This window comes from Balaenoptera physalus (genome assembly GCF_965194825.1).
Source record: "Balaenoptera physalus genome assembly, chromosome: 12".
Lineage (NCBI taxonomy): Eukaryota > Metazoa > Chordata > Mammalia > Artiodactyla > Balaenopteridae > Balaenoptera > Balaenoptera physalus.
The window spans coordinates 47,579,360-47,593,703 of record NC_138897.1 but is presented as its reverse complement, the minus strand read 5'-3'; the positions used below and the strand labels follow the sequence as shown (position 1 = coordinate 47,593,703).

At 36.2% G+C, this 14,344-nt stretch overlaps 1 long non-coding RNA gene across 1 annotated transcript in view; it reads left to right on the top strand.

Moving 5' to 3' along the window:
- Positions 1 to 5,340, top strand: part of LOC309639260 — a 433,950-nt gene extending 428,610 nt beyond the window's left edge. Inside the window, exon 2 of the long non-coding RNA XR_014251565.1 lies at positions 1,105 to 5,340. This is a non-coding gene — a long non-coding RNA (uncharacterized lncRNA). The remainder of the gene's footprint in view (positions 1 to 1,104) is intronic.
- Positions 5,341 to 14,344: the final 9,004 nt, after the last annotated feature.

Sequence of the window (14,344 nt, the reverse complement as noted above, 5' to 3'; positions counted from 1 at the left end):
TGGCTATTGTAAATAGAGCTGCAATGAACATTTTGGTACATGACTCTTTTTGAATTATGGTTTTCTCAGGTCATATGCCCAGTAGTGGGATTGCTGGGTCGTATGGTAGTTCTGTTTTTAGTTTTTTAAGGAACCTCCATACTGTTCTCCATAGTGGCTGTATCAATTTACATTCCCACCAACAGTGAAAGAGGGTTCCCTTTTCTCCACACCCTCTCCAGCAATTTCTGTTTGTAGATTTTTTGATGATGGCCATTCTGACCGGTGTGAGATGATATCTCATTGTACTTTTGATTTGCATTTCTCTAATGATTAATGATGTTGAGCATTCTTGCATGTGTTTGTTGGAAATCTGTATATCTTCTTAGGAGAAATGTCTATTTAGGTCTTCTGCCCATTTTTGGATTGGGTTGTTTGGTTTTTTTTTTTTTTTTTGGGGTTGTTTGTTTTTTAATACTGAGCTGCATGAGTTGCTTGTATGTTTTGGAGATTAATCCTTTGTCAGTTGCTTCATTTGCAAATATTTTCTCCCATTTTGAGGGTTGTCTTTTCGTCTTGTTTATGGTTTCCTTTGCTGTGCAAAAGCTTTTAAGTTTCATTAGGTCCCATTTCTTTCCATTTCTCTAGGAGGTGGGTCAAAAAGGATTTTGCTGTGATTTATGTCATAGAGTGTTCTGCCTATGTTTTCCTCTAAGAGTTTGATGGTGTCTGGCCTTACATTTAGGTCTTTAATCATTTTGAGTTTATTTTTGTGCATGGTGTCAGGGAGTGTTCTAATTTCATTCTTTTACATGTAGCTGTCCAGTTTTCCCAGCACCACTTATTGAAAAGGCTGTCTTTTCTCCACTGTATATTCTTGCCTCCTTTATCAAACAGAAGGTGACCATATGTGCATGGATTTATCTCTGGGCTTTCTATCCTGTTCCATTGATCTATCTTTCTCTTTTTGTGCCAGTACCATACTCTCTTGATTGCTGTAGCTTTGTAGTATAGTCTGAAGTCAGGGAGCCTGATTCCTCCAGCTCCGTTTTTCTTTCTCAAGATTGCTTTGGCTATTCGGGATCTTTTGTGTTTCTATACAAATTGTGAAATCTTTTGTTCTAGTTTTCTGATAAATGCCAGTGGTAGTTTGATAGGGATTGCATTGAATCTGTAGATTGCTTTGGGTAGTAGACTCATTTTCACAATGTTGATTCTTCCAATCCAAGAACATGGTATATCTCTCCATCTATTTGTATCATCTTTAATTTCTTTCAGCAGTGTCGTATAATTTTCTGCATATAGGTCTTTTGTCTCCTTAGGTAGGTTTATTCCTAGATATTTTATTCTTTTTGTTGCAATGGTAAATGGGAGTGTTTTCTTAATTTCACTTTCAGATTTTTCATCATTAGTGTACAGGAATGTAAGAGATTTCTGTGCATTAATTTTGTATCCTGCTACTTTAACAAATTCATTGATTAGCTCTAGTAGTTTTCTGGTAGCATCTTTAGGATTCTCTGTATATAGTATCATGTCATCTGCAAACAGTGACAGCTGTACTTCTTCTTTTCCAATTTGGATTCCCTTTATTTCTTTTTCTTCTCTGATTGCTGTGGCTAAAACTTCCAAAAGTATGTTGAATAATAGTGGTGAGAGTGGACAGCCTTGTCTTGTTCCTGATCTTAGTGGAAATGGTTTCAGTTTTTCACCATTGAGGATGATGTTGGCTGTGGGTTTGTGATATATGGCCTTTATTGTGTTGAGGAAAATTTCCCTCTATACCTACTTTCTGGAGGGTTTTTATTATATATGGGTGTTGTATTTTGTTGAAATCTTTCTCTGCATCTATTGAGATGATCATATGGTTTTTCTCCTTCAGTTTGTTAATATGGTGTATCACGTTGATTGATTTGAGTATAGTGCAGAATCCTTGCATTCCTGGGCTAAACCCCACTTGATCATAATGTATGATCCTTTTAATGTGCTGTTGGATTCTGTTTGCTAGTATTTTGTTGAGAATTTTTGCATCTATGTTCATCAGTGATATTGGCCTGTAGTTTTCTTTCTTTGTGACATCTTTGTCTGGTTTTGGTATCAGAGTTATGGTGGCCTCGTAGAATGAGTTTGGGAGTGTTCCTCCCTCTGCTATATTTTGGAAGAGTTTGAGAAGGATAGGTGTTAGCTCGTCTCTAAATGTTTGATAGAATTCACCTGTGAAGCAATGTGGTCCTGGGCTTTTTTTTGTTGGAAGATTTTTAATCACAGTTTCAGTTTCAGTGCTTGTGATTGGTCTGTTCATATTTTCTATTTCTTACTGGTTCAGTTTCGGATGGTTGTGCATTTCTAAGAATTTGTCCATTTCTTCCACGTTGTCCATTTTATTGGCATAGAGTTGCTTGTATTAATCTCTCATGATCCTTTGTATTTCTGCAGTGTCAGTTGTTACTTCTTTTCATTTCTAATTCTATTGATTTGAGTGTTCTCCCTTTTTTTCTTGATGGGTCTGGCTAATGGTTTATCAATTTTGTTTATCTTCTCAAAGAACCAGCTTTTAGTTTTACTGAACTTTGCTATCGTTCCCTTCATTTCTTTTTCATTTATTTCTGATCTGATCTTTATGATTTCTTTCCTTCTGCTAATTTTGGGTTTTTTTGTTCTTCTTTCTCTAATTGCTTTAGGTGTAAGGTTAGGTTGTTTATTTGAGATGTTTCTTGTTTCTTAAGGTAGGCTTGTATAGCTATAAACTTCCCTCTTAGAACTGCTTTTACTGCATCCCATAGGTTTTCAGTCGTTGTGGTTTCATTGTCATTTGTTTCTAGGTAGTATTTTTTGATTTCCTCTTTGACTTCTTCAGTGATCTCTTGGTTATTAAGTAGTGTGTTGTTTAGCCTCCATGTGTTTGTATTTCTTACAGATTTTTTCCTGTAATTGATATCTAGTCTCATAGCGTTGTGGTCAGAAAAGATACTTGATATGATTTTTTTTTTAATTTTCCAAGGCTTTATTTGTGACCCAAGATATGATCTATCCTGGAGAATGTTCCATGAGCACTTGAGAAGAATGTGTATTCTATTGTTTTAGGATGGAATGTCCTATAAATATCAATTAAGTCCATCTTGTTTAATGTATCATTTAAAGCTTGTGTTTCCTTATTTATTTTCATTTTGGATGATCTGTCCATTGGTGAAAGTGGGGTGTTCAAGTCCCCTACTATGATTGTGTTACTGTTGATTTCCCCTTTTATGGCTGTTAGTATTTGCCTTATGTATTGAGGTGCTCCTATGTTTACAACTGTTATGTCTTCTTCTTGGATTCATCTATTTCTTGATCATTAGGTAGTGTCCTACTTTGTCTCCTGTAATAGTCTTTGTTTTAAAATCTATTTTGTTTGATATGAGAATTGCTACTCCAGCTTTCTTTTGATTTCCATTTGCATGGAATATCTTTTTCCATCCCCTCACTTTCAGTCTGGATATGTCCCTAGGTCTGAAGTGGGTCTCTTGTAGACAGCATATATATGGTCTTGTTTTTGTATCCATTCAGCCGGTCTATGTCTTTTGGTTGTAGCATTTAATCCATTTACATTTAAGGTAGTTATCAATATGTAGGTTCTTATTACCATTTTCTTAATTGTTTTGGGTTTGTTATTGTAGGTCTTTTCCTTGTCTTGTGTTTCCTGCCTAGAGACGTTCCTTTAGCATTTGCTGTAAACCTGGTTTGGTGGTGCTGAATTCTCTTAGCTTTCGCTTGTCTGTAAAGCTTTTAATTTCTCCACCAAATCTGAATGAGATCCTTGCTGGGTAGAGTAATCTTGGTTGTAGGTTTTTCTCTTTCATCACTTTAAATATTTCCTGCCACTCCCTTCTGGCTTGCAGAGTTTCTGCTGAAAGTTCAGCTGTTAACCTTATGGGGATTCCCTTATGTGTTACTTGTTGTTTTTCCCTTGCTGCTTTTAATATTTGTTCTTTGTATTTAATTTTTGATAGTTTGATTAATGTGTCTTGGTGTGTTTCTCCTTGGATTTATCCTGTATGGCACTCTCTGTGCTTCCTGGACTTGATTAACTATTTCCTTTCCCATATTAGGGAAGTTTTCAACTATAATCTCTTCAAATATTTTCTCAGTCCCTTTCTTTTTCTCTTCTTCTTCTGGGACACCTATAATTCGAATGTTGTTGTGTTGAATGTTGTCTCAGAGGTCTCTGAGACTGTCCTCAATTCTTTTCATTCTTTTTTCTTTATTCTGCTCTGCAGTAGTTATTTCCACTATTTTATCTTCCAGATCACTTATCCATTCTTCTCCCTCAGTTATTCTGCTATTGATTTCTTCTAGAGAATTTTAAATTTCATTTATTGTGTTGTTCATCTCTGTTTGTTTGCTCTTTATTTCTTCTAGGTCCTTGTTAAATGTTTCTTGTATTTTCTCCATTCTATTTCCAAGATTTTCTATCATCCTTACTATTATTATTCTGAATTCTTTTTCAGGTAGACTGCCTATTTCCTCTTCCTTTGTTAGGTCTGGTAGCCACCTACCGGTTGGTAGCCACCAAGGTCGGTTTTTGCCTTGCTCCTTCATCTGCTGTGTGTTTCTCTGTCTTCTCATTTTGCTTAACTTACTGTGTTTGGGGTCTCCTTTTCGTAGGCTGCAGGTTCGTAGTTTCCATTGTTTTTGGTGTCTGTCCCCAGTGGCTGAGGTTGGTTCAGTGGGTTGTAGGCTTCCTGGTGGAGGGGACTAGCGCCTGTATTTTGGTGGATGAGGCTCGATCTTGTCTTTCTGGTGGGCAGGTCCACATTTGGTGGTGTGTTTTGGGGTGTCTGTGGCCTTTTTATGATTTTAGGCAGCCTCTATGCTAATGGATGGGGTTGTGTTCTTGTCTTGCTAGTTGTTTGGCATAGGGTGTCCTGCACTGTAGCTTGCTGGTCGTTGAGTGGAGCTGGGTCTTGGCATTGACATGGAGATCTCTGGGAGATTTTTGCCATTTGATATTACGTGGAGCTGGGAAGTCTCTTGTGGACCAGTGTCCTGAACTTGGCTCTCCCACCTCAGTGGCACAGCCCTGATGCCTGGCTGGAGCACCAAGAGCCTGTCCTCCACACGGCTCAGAATAAAAGGGAGAAAAAAAAGAAATAAAGAAAGAAGAAGATAAAATAAAGTAAAATAAAATAAAATAAATTTATTAGAACAAAAAATAAAAGATAATTATTAAGAAAAAAATTTTTTAAGTAATAAAAAAAAAAAAAAATGGACAGACAGAACCCTAGGACAAATGGTAAAAGCAAAGCTATACAGACAAAATCACACAAAGAAGCATACACATACATACTCACAAAAAGAGAAAAAGGAAAAAAATATATATATATATATATATTTATATATATTTATATATATATATATATATATATATATATCGTTGCTCTCAAAGTCCACCTCCTCAATTTGGGATGATTCGTTGTCTATTCAGGTATTCCAGAGATGCAGGGTACATCAAGTTGATTGTGGAGATTTAATCAGCTGCTCCTGAGGCTGCTGGGAGAAATTTCCTTTTCTCTTCTTTGTTCACACAGCTCCCGGGGTTCAGCTTTGGATTTGGACCCGCCTCTTCGTGTAGATCACCTGAGGGCGTCTGTTCTTCGCTCAGACAGGACGGGGTTAAAGAAGCAGCTGATTCGGGGGCTCTGTCTCACTCAGGATGGGGGGAGCGAGGGGTATGGATGTGGGGCGAGCCTGCGGTGGCAGAGGCCAGCATGGCGTTGCACCAGCCTGAGGCGCGCAGTGCGTTCTCCTGGGGAAGTTGTCCCTGGATCACAGGACTCTGGCAGTGGCGGGCTGCACAGGCTCCTGGGAGGGGAGTTGTGGATAGTGACCTGTGCTTGTTCACAGGCTTCTTGGTGGCTGCAGCAGCAGCCTTAGCGTCCCATGGCCGTGTCTGGGGTCCGTGCTGATGGCCGTGTCTGGGGTCCATGCTGATAGCCGCAGTTCGCGCCTGTCTCTGGAGCTCCTTTAAGCGGCGCTCTTAATCCCCTCTCCTTGTGCACCAGGAAACAAAGAGGAAAGAAAAGCCTCTTTTCTCTTCGGCAGCTCCAGACTTTTTCCCGGACTCCCTCCTGGCTAGCCGTGGTGCACTAGCCCCCTTCAGGCTGTCTTCACACAGCCAACCCCAGTCCTCTCCCTGGGATCCAACCTCCGAAGCCGGAGCCTCAGCTTCCAGCCCCCGCCCGTCCTGGCGGGTGAGCAGACAAGCCTCTCGGGCTGGTGAGTGCTGGTCGGGACCGCTCCTCTGTGCGGGAATCTCTCCGCTTTGCCCTCCGCACCCCTGTTGCTGCGCTCTCCTCCGTGGCTCTGAAGCTTCCCCCCTCCGCAACCCGCAGTCTCCGCCCACGAAGGGGCTTCCTAGTGTGTGGAAACCTTTCCTCCTTCACAGCTCCCTCCCACTGGTGCAGGTCCCGCCCCTATTCTTTGTCTCTGTTTTTTCTTTTTTCTTTTACCCTACCCAGGTACTTGGGGAGTTTCTTGCCTTTTGGGAGGTCTGAGGTCTTCTGCCAGCGTTCAGTAGGTGTTCTGTAGGAGTTGTTCCACATGTAGATGTATTTCTGATGTATTTGTGGGGAGGAACGTGATCTCCGCATCTTTCTCTTCTGCCATCTTGAAGCTCCACTAACAATATTTTTAATGTATAATTGATATGCCAAGAGAGGAAGTAAAATGGAGTCATAGAATATGCTTAACTAAAATCAGAGGAGACAGAGAAATAGGGGAGAAAAATAAACAACAAATACAAATTTAAAAAGATACATTATAGATATTAATTCAGTCATATCATATAATCACTTTAAATGTGAATGGTCTAAATACACCAATAAAAAGACAAAGATTGTCACAGTGGGTAACAAAATAAGACCCAACTGTATTTGCCTACAAGAAACTGAGTTTACACAGACATAGAAAACAAATTTCTGGTTACCAAACAGGATAGCAGGATGCAGGGGGAGAAAAATTAGGAGTCTGGGTTGAACATATACACACTACTATATATAAAATAGATAAACAACATGGACCTACTGTATAACACAGGGAAATATATTCAATATCTTGTAATAACCTATAATGGAAAAGAATCTGAAAAAGAACTATATATATATGTAAATATACATATATGTAACTGAATCACTCTGCTGTACACCTGAAACTACCACAACATTGTATATTAACTATACTTCATTTTTAAAATGGTTATAAAAAAAAGAAACTGAGTTTAAATATAAGAATTCATATAGATTAAAAGCAAAGGAATGGAGAAATATATACCATGTTAACATAATGGGGGAAAAAAAAGCTGATCTATACTAAATTCAAAGAAACAGACTTTGGAATAATAAAAATCATCAGGGATAAAGAGGTGCATATAGTATGACAAAGTGATCAGTTTTCCGATTACATATAACAATTCTTAATGCACGTGCACCTAACATCAAAATATGTCAGGCAAAAACTGACAGAATTGCAAGGAGAAATAAATCCACTACAACAGGTAAGACTTCAACATCTCACTGCCAGTATTGATAGATAACGCAGGCATAAAGTCAGTGAAGATATAGATGACCTGAACAGAATTATCAATCACCTTGACCTAAGTGACATTTATAGAACACTCCATCTAACAGCAGCGGAATGCACATTCTTCTCAAATTTATGTGGAACAGTTATCAAAGTATACCACATTCTGGGCCAAACAAAAAAAAACTTATAAATTTATAAGAATAGAAGTTATACAAAGTATGTCCTCAGACCATAGGGAGTTAAATTAGAAATCAATAACAGAAAGATAGCTGGAAAAATACCCAAATTTTGGAGATTAAATGAAGTACTTACAAATAACACATGAGTTAAAGAAAAAATGCTTGGGAGAAAAAAATATGTTTATTTTAACTTAATGAGCATGAAAACACACCTTATCAAAATTTCTGAGATGCAGCAAAAGTAGTGCATAGAGTAAAATTATAGCATTAAATACATATTTTAGAAAAGAAGAAAAATCTGAAGGGAGTAGCCTACCTTTCACCTTAGAAAACTAAGAAAGAAGAGCCAATTAAGCCAAAACAACCAGAAGAAAGGACATAATAAAATAGTTAGAGTTGAAATGAAATTAAAAATAGGAGAACAGAGAAAATCAACAAAATCAAAAGCTGTTTCTTTAGAAAATGCAATAAAAGCAATACACCTCTAGCAGACTAACCAAGAAAAATAGAGAGAAGACACAAATTACCTAATTCAGAAATGAGAGGTCCTTACGACTTATCACATGGACATTAAAAAGATAATAAGGAATTACTATGAACAACCCTATGTCCACACATTTGATAGCTTAGTTAAAATGGACCAATTCCTTGAAAGACAAAAACTACCAACACTCACACAAGGAAAAATGGATAATCTAAATAGACCTATATCTATTAAATAAATTGAATCAATAATTAACAACCTTCCAAAAGAGAAAACATCAGGCCCAGATGGTTTCACTGGTAAATCTACCATTTAAAGAAGTAATCCAAATCTACAATCTCTTCTAAAAAACTAGAAGCAGAGGGAACAGTTCCAAACTTATTCTATGAGACCATCACTACCTTAATACCAAAACTAGATAAAGACATCTCAGGAAAGAAAAATTATAGACTAGTATCTCTTATAAACACGGATGTAAATATTCTCAACACAATGTTAGCAAATCACATACAACAATATATAATAAAAATACACCCTGACCAAGTGGGATTTATTACAGATATAGAAGGTTGGCTCAACATTTGCAAGTCAGTCGTAATTATCCACCACATCAAGAGGCTGAAGAAGAAAACTCATATGTTCATATCAATTGACACAGATAAAACAATTGACAAAAATCCAACACACATTCACTATAAAAACTTGGAATAAATGGAACTTTCTCACCTTGATAAAGAACATCTACAAGCCTCCTAAAGCTGACATCACACTTAATGGTGAAAAATTTCTCTAAGTTTTAAGACCAGGCAAGAGTGTCCCATCTCACCACTCCTATTCAACACTGTATTATAAGTCCTAGCTAGTGCAATTAAGATATTTTTAAAAAGGAAAAGAAAACATAAGGTACACAAATTGAGAAGGAAGAAATAAAACTATGTTTTCAATGGATGGCATGATTGTCTATGTAGAAAACTATAAATAATCTGCAAACCAAAACTCCTGGAACAAATAAGAAATTATAGCAAGATTGCAAGATATAACATCAACATGCAAAAGCCAACTCTGCCTACAAGGTAGCACTGAACACTTCTAATTTGAAATTTTTAAAATGCCATTTATAATAGCATCAAAAACTTATGAAATACTTAGGTATACATCTAAAATATATATACAAGATCTATATGCAGAAAAAGATAAAATTGAGTCATTTTGTAGAAATTAACAAATTGATTTTTAAAGTGCATTCAAGAAGGCAATAGACCTAAAATAGCCAGCAGTATAATGAAGAAGGAGAAAAAAGATGTGGGAAACACAAGACCCAATGTCAATACTTAGTATAAAGCCACAGTAATCAAGACATTGTGGTATTGGCTAAAGAATAGAACACGTAGATCAATTGAGCAGAATAGACCCACCCCCAGAAATGCACCCAAGCAAATATACTGACAAAAGAGCAAAGGCCATTTAGTTGAGAAAAGATATTCTTTTCCACACATGGTGCTGAAACAATTGGACATTCATATGTGAGGAAAAAAAAAACCTAGACACAGATTTTACACCTCACATAAAAATTAACTCAAAAATATCACAGAAATTTATGTAATATCTACAACTATGAAACTTCTAGAAAAACACATAGGAAAAAATCCATTTGACCTTCAGTTTGGCAATAAGTTTTTAGATAAAACACCAAAAGCACAGTCCGTGAAAGAAAAATGTAATTTGGATTTTATTAAAAATAAAAACGTCTGTTCTGTGAAAAACACTGTTAAGAGAATGAAGAAACAAGCCACAAACTGAGAGAAAAATTTGCAAAACATACATCTGATGAAGTGCTTGTATTCAAAATATACAAAGAATTCTTAAAACTCAACAATAAGAAGACAAACAATCCAATTTTTAAAATGGACCAAAACTCTCCATGTATATCTTACCCAAGAAGGTAAACACATATGAAAAGATGCTCAACATAATTTTTCATTAAGATTTCACTACACACCTATTAGAATGACTAAATAAAAAAAAAATCTGACAACACCAAATGCTTGCAAAGATGAGGAGCGAGAGGAACACTCATTCATTGCTGGTAGGGTTTCAAAATGGTACAACAATTTGAAGGACAGTTTGGCAGTTTCCTATAAAGCAAAACATAGGTTTGCCATGTAATCCAGCAGTTGTAATCTTAAGTTTCTACCCAACTGATTGAAAAATCTATGTCCACACAGAAAACTACTTGTGAATGTTTAAACCAGCTTTATCACCCCAAAACTGGAAGCAACCAAGAGTCCTTCAACAGGTGGTTGGGTAAACAAGCCATAGTACATCTATACAATGGAAAACTGTTCAGAAATAAAATAGATGAACTATCATTTCATTTTATAAATGAACATCCATACAATGGAATATTGTTCAGAAATAAAAAGGGAAATAAATAAAAAGACAGATAAGTCTTAAACTTAGCATACTGCTAAGCGAAAGTCAGTCTGGAAAGATTGTGCACTGTCTCTTCCTAATTATATGATATTCTAGAACAGGCAAAACTATAGAGTGTTTGGGGATTTCTTGATGTTTGGGTTGGGGATGGTTTGAATAAATGAAGAACAGGGAAACTTTTATGTTCGTGAAACTATTCACTGTGAAGGTACAATAGTGGATACAAGACACTATACATTTGTCAGAACCCATAGAACTTTACCACACAAAGAACGAACCTTAATGTATGCAAATTTTAAATCATTTTGGAGGTCACGAGGTCCCAGGATGGAATGCAGAAGATGACAAAACAATCTGTTACAAACGTGTGAATACAGTCTCATGAAGGGGAAAGAGATACTGACCTAAGTAAACTTGGAAATGAGTGAACCTTATGAAAACTAAAGGCAAAAAGCAATTTGTTCAGGTGATAAATGTATTGAAAGTGCAGGTTTACAATTCTGATACTTCTGTACATGTATAGTTGAACAGTTAAGCAAATGAATGTCAGGTGGTTGAAGCCAGGTCTCTCACTGTTGGAGTGGGAGTTTACAGATAAGCAAAGGGAGAAGGCTAGAATGACCTATAGTTAAGATTAGTTGGATTAGAGTTGGAGACATCAGTATGAACTCCAGTTTGACTTAATACAGATACAGATGCTTACACATGGAAACATTTATGTAGATGTAGATACATAAATTAGTATATACAAATATATATTTCTTTGCTCCATTATCTGAGAGGGCCTAGAATAACAACACCCCAGTATCAGTGAACATACCTAAAACATCTTGGTTTTTAATACCCTTTTAAAATAGAAGCTACTAGGGCTCCTTAGGGAAATGACTGATGATTGGACTGGGGCAGGAGATAAAAAACGATCATCCTTGAGCATCTTGTAGTGTCAGAAAGTACAAAACAAACAAACATCAACAACAAAAGATGGGGTATGTCAAAGGGATACAGGAGCTAATTGCCAGAGCTGCCAATGGCTAAAGATGGAAAATCTGAGCAATCAGTAAACATGAAAATCAATATTATGTCTATGATCTATTCTAAAACAGCTCTCTTCTGGGTAAAGGAAGGTCATTCCAAGGCACCATGATGCAAGGTCAGTGCCTGAGTCAGAATCAAACTTGCCTTTTTTAAGCCTCTCACTGGAAAATACCCATCTCCTTGCTGCTATGTGGTATTTTAAATCGAGGTCTGCTTCAGGCCTTTGCAGAATGAAAAGCAAAGCCTGTATCTCAATCACTTAATGCAGAGATTACTGATGAAGTATAGTGAATCCCCAAAGGAAAAGAAAAACTTCTCTAAAAGATTTTATGTTTATTAAAGCAATAACAATAAGAGGCACTTTTCACATGTATGCCACAGTGTCTGTACCCTGAGATTGTTAATGTATAATTTTCCCATCTGAATAGGTGGGTAAAAAAAAGTTATTTTCAAACAGTCTAAGAGATACATATAACAATCACATCCAAAAGTAATACATCAGTCAGTCCCTGTTGCTTTCATTCTTGTCCTGCACTATCACTCCATTGAACATATTCTGGATCTTGATATACAGAATCATCAGTTTGGATTTGGGGGAATGCCCTGCCTTTGAAACAGTTTGGTGGTTCACAATTCATGAGATATTTAGAGCTGTTTCTGCATAAACTGCAGCAGTATTAAATTAGAAATTAGAAAAGCAGAAAGATAGCACCAAAATATAAGTACTTGTGTATAACTCTAACAAAATATATATAAGATCTATACATGGAAAACTACACAACTCTGATGAAAGCAATCAAAGTAGATATTAAAAAATGGAATGATATCCCGTGTTCATGGATTGGAAGACTTAATGTTAAAATGTCAATTCTTTTCAACTTGATCTATAGAGTCTATACAATTTCAGTCACTATCTCCACAAGCTGTTTTACAGGTATGAACAAACTGATTCTAAAATTTATGTGGAAAGTCAAGCAGACTACAATAAATAATATAGTGTTGAAGAAGAACAAAGTTGGAGGACTTACATCTTCTGCTTTCAAGACTTATTATAAAACTACAATATTCAAGCCAGCATGCATGCCATTGGTGAAAGAATATACACATAGATCAATGAAACAAAACAAAGAGCCCAGAAATAGATCTAAACAAAATATAATCAACTGATTTTTGCAAAGGTGCAAAGACAATTCAATGGAGAAAGGTGGTCTTTTCAAGACAGTGCTGGAACAATTGGATATCCATATACATAAACATGAACCTAGACACAGATCTTACACTTTATACAAAAATTAACTTAACATGAATCTTTCCATTCCAGCTATCTTCCTGTTATTGATTTCTAATTTAATTTCATGTGGTCTCAGGACATACTTTGTATGATTTCTATAGTTTTTAACTTTGTGAGGTGTGTTTTATGGTCCATGTTGGTAAATGTTCCATATGAGCTTGTGAAGAATGTGCATTCTGCTGCTATTGGATAGAGTGTTTGAAAAATGTCACTTAGATCCAGATGATTGATGGTGCTGTGCAGGGCATCTATATCCTTAGCGATTTATGCCTGCTCTGTCCATTACTTAGAGAGGGATGTTGAAGTATGAAACAGTAATAGTACTTTTGTCTATTTTTTCTTCAGTTCTCTCATGTTTAGTCTCATGTATTTGGAGACTCTGTTGTCAGCTGCATAGCATTAGTGTTTGTTATGTGTTCTTGGGGAACTCACCCCATTATCATTATGTAACTCCCCTCTTTATCCCTGATAATTTTCCTTACATTGTTGTGTGCTTTGTCTAAAATTAATATTAGTACTCCAGCTTTCTTTTGATTAGTGTTAGAATGGTGTATCTTTCTCCATTCCTTTACTTTTAATCTATCTGAGCCTTTATATTTAAAGTGGGTTTCTTGTAGACAACATATAGTTGGGTCTTGTTTTCCTATCCATTGTGACAATTTCTGTCCTTTTATTGTGAATTTAGACATTCACATTTAAAGTGATTAATGATATAGTCAGATGAATACCTACCATGTTTTTGTTTTCTACTCATTGCATTGTTTTTTGTTTCTTCCCCCATTTCTTTTTCTGCCTTCTTTAATTTTAATAGAGTATTTTATGATTCCATGTTGCTTTAAACAATGGTTCTCTTTTAGATCAATTAAAAAGAAGACAAAGAAAATATTTCATTTTACCTTCATTTATTCCTTCTCCAACACTCTTTATGGAGAGCTGAGTTTCTGACATTCCTTGCAAGGAATGTCTACTAGTGATGAATTCCCTCAGTTTTTGTTGATTTGAGAAAGCCTTTCTCCTTTACTTTTGATTGACAATTTTGCTGGATACAGAATTCTAGGTTGGTAGATTTATTTTTTCTTTTAACACTTTAAAAATTGTATTCCTCTATTTCTTGCTTGTTTTATTTTTGACAAGATGTTTACTATAATTCTTATGCCTGTTACTCCATGGATAAGGTGCAGCTTATCTATAGAGTAACAGACATATATCCATCTTCTTTCAAGATATTTTCTTTGTCTTTGGTTTTCTGCAATTTGAATATGATATGCTTAGCTGTGTATGAGGGTTTTTGTTAGCTTGTTGTATTTGTTCTCCGAGCTTCCTTCTTCCCGGATCTGTGGTTTGTTGATTCTATTGACATACCTTCAATTCAGAGATTCTTTCCTT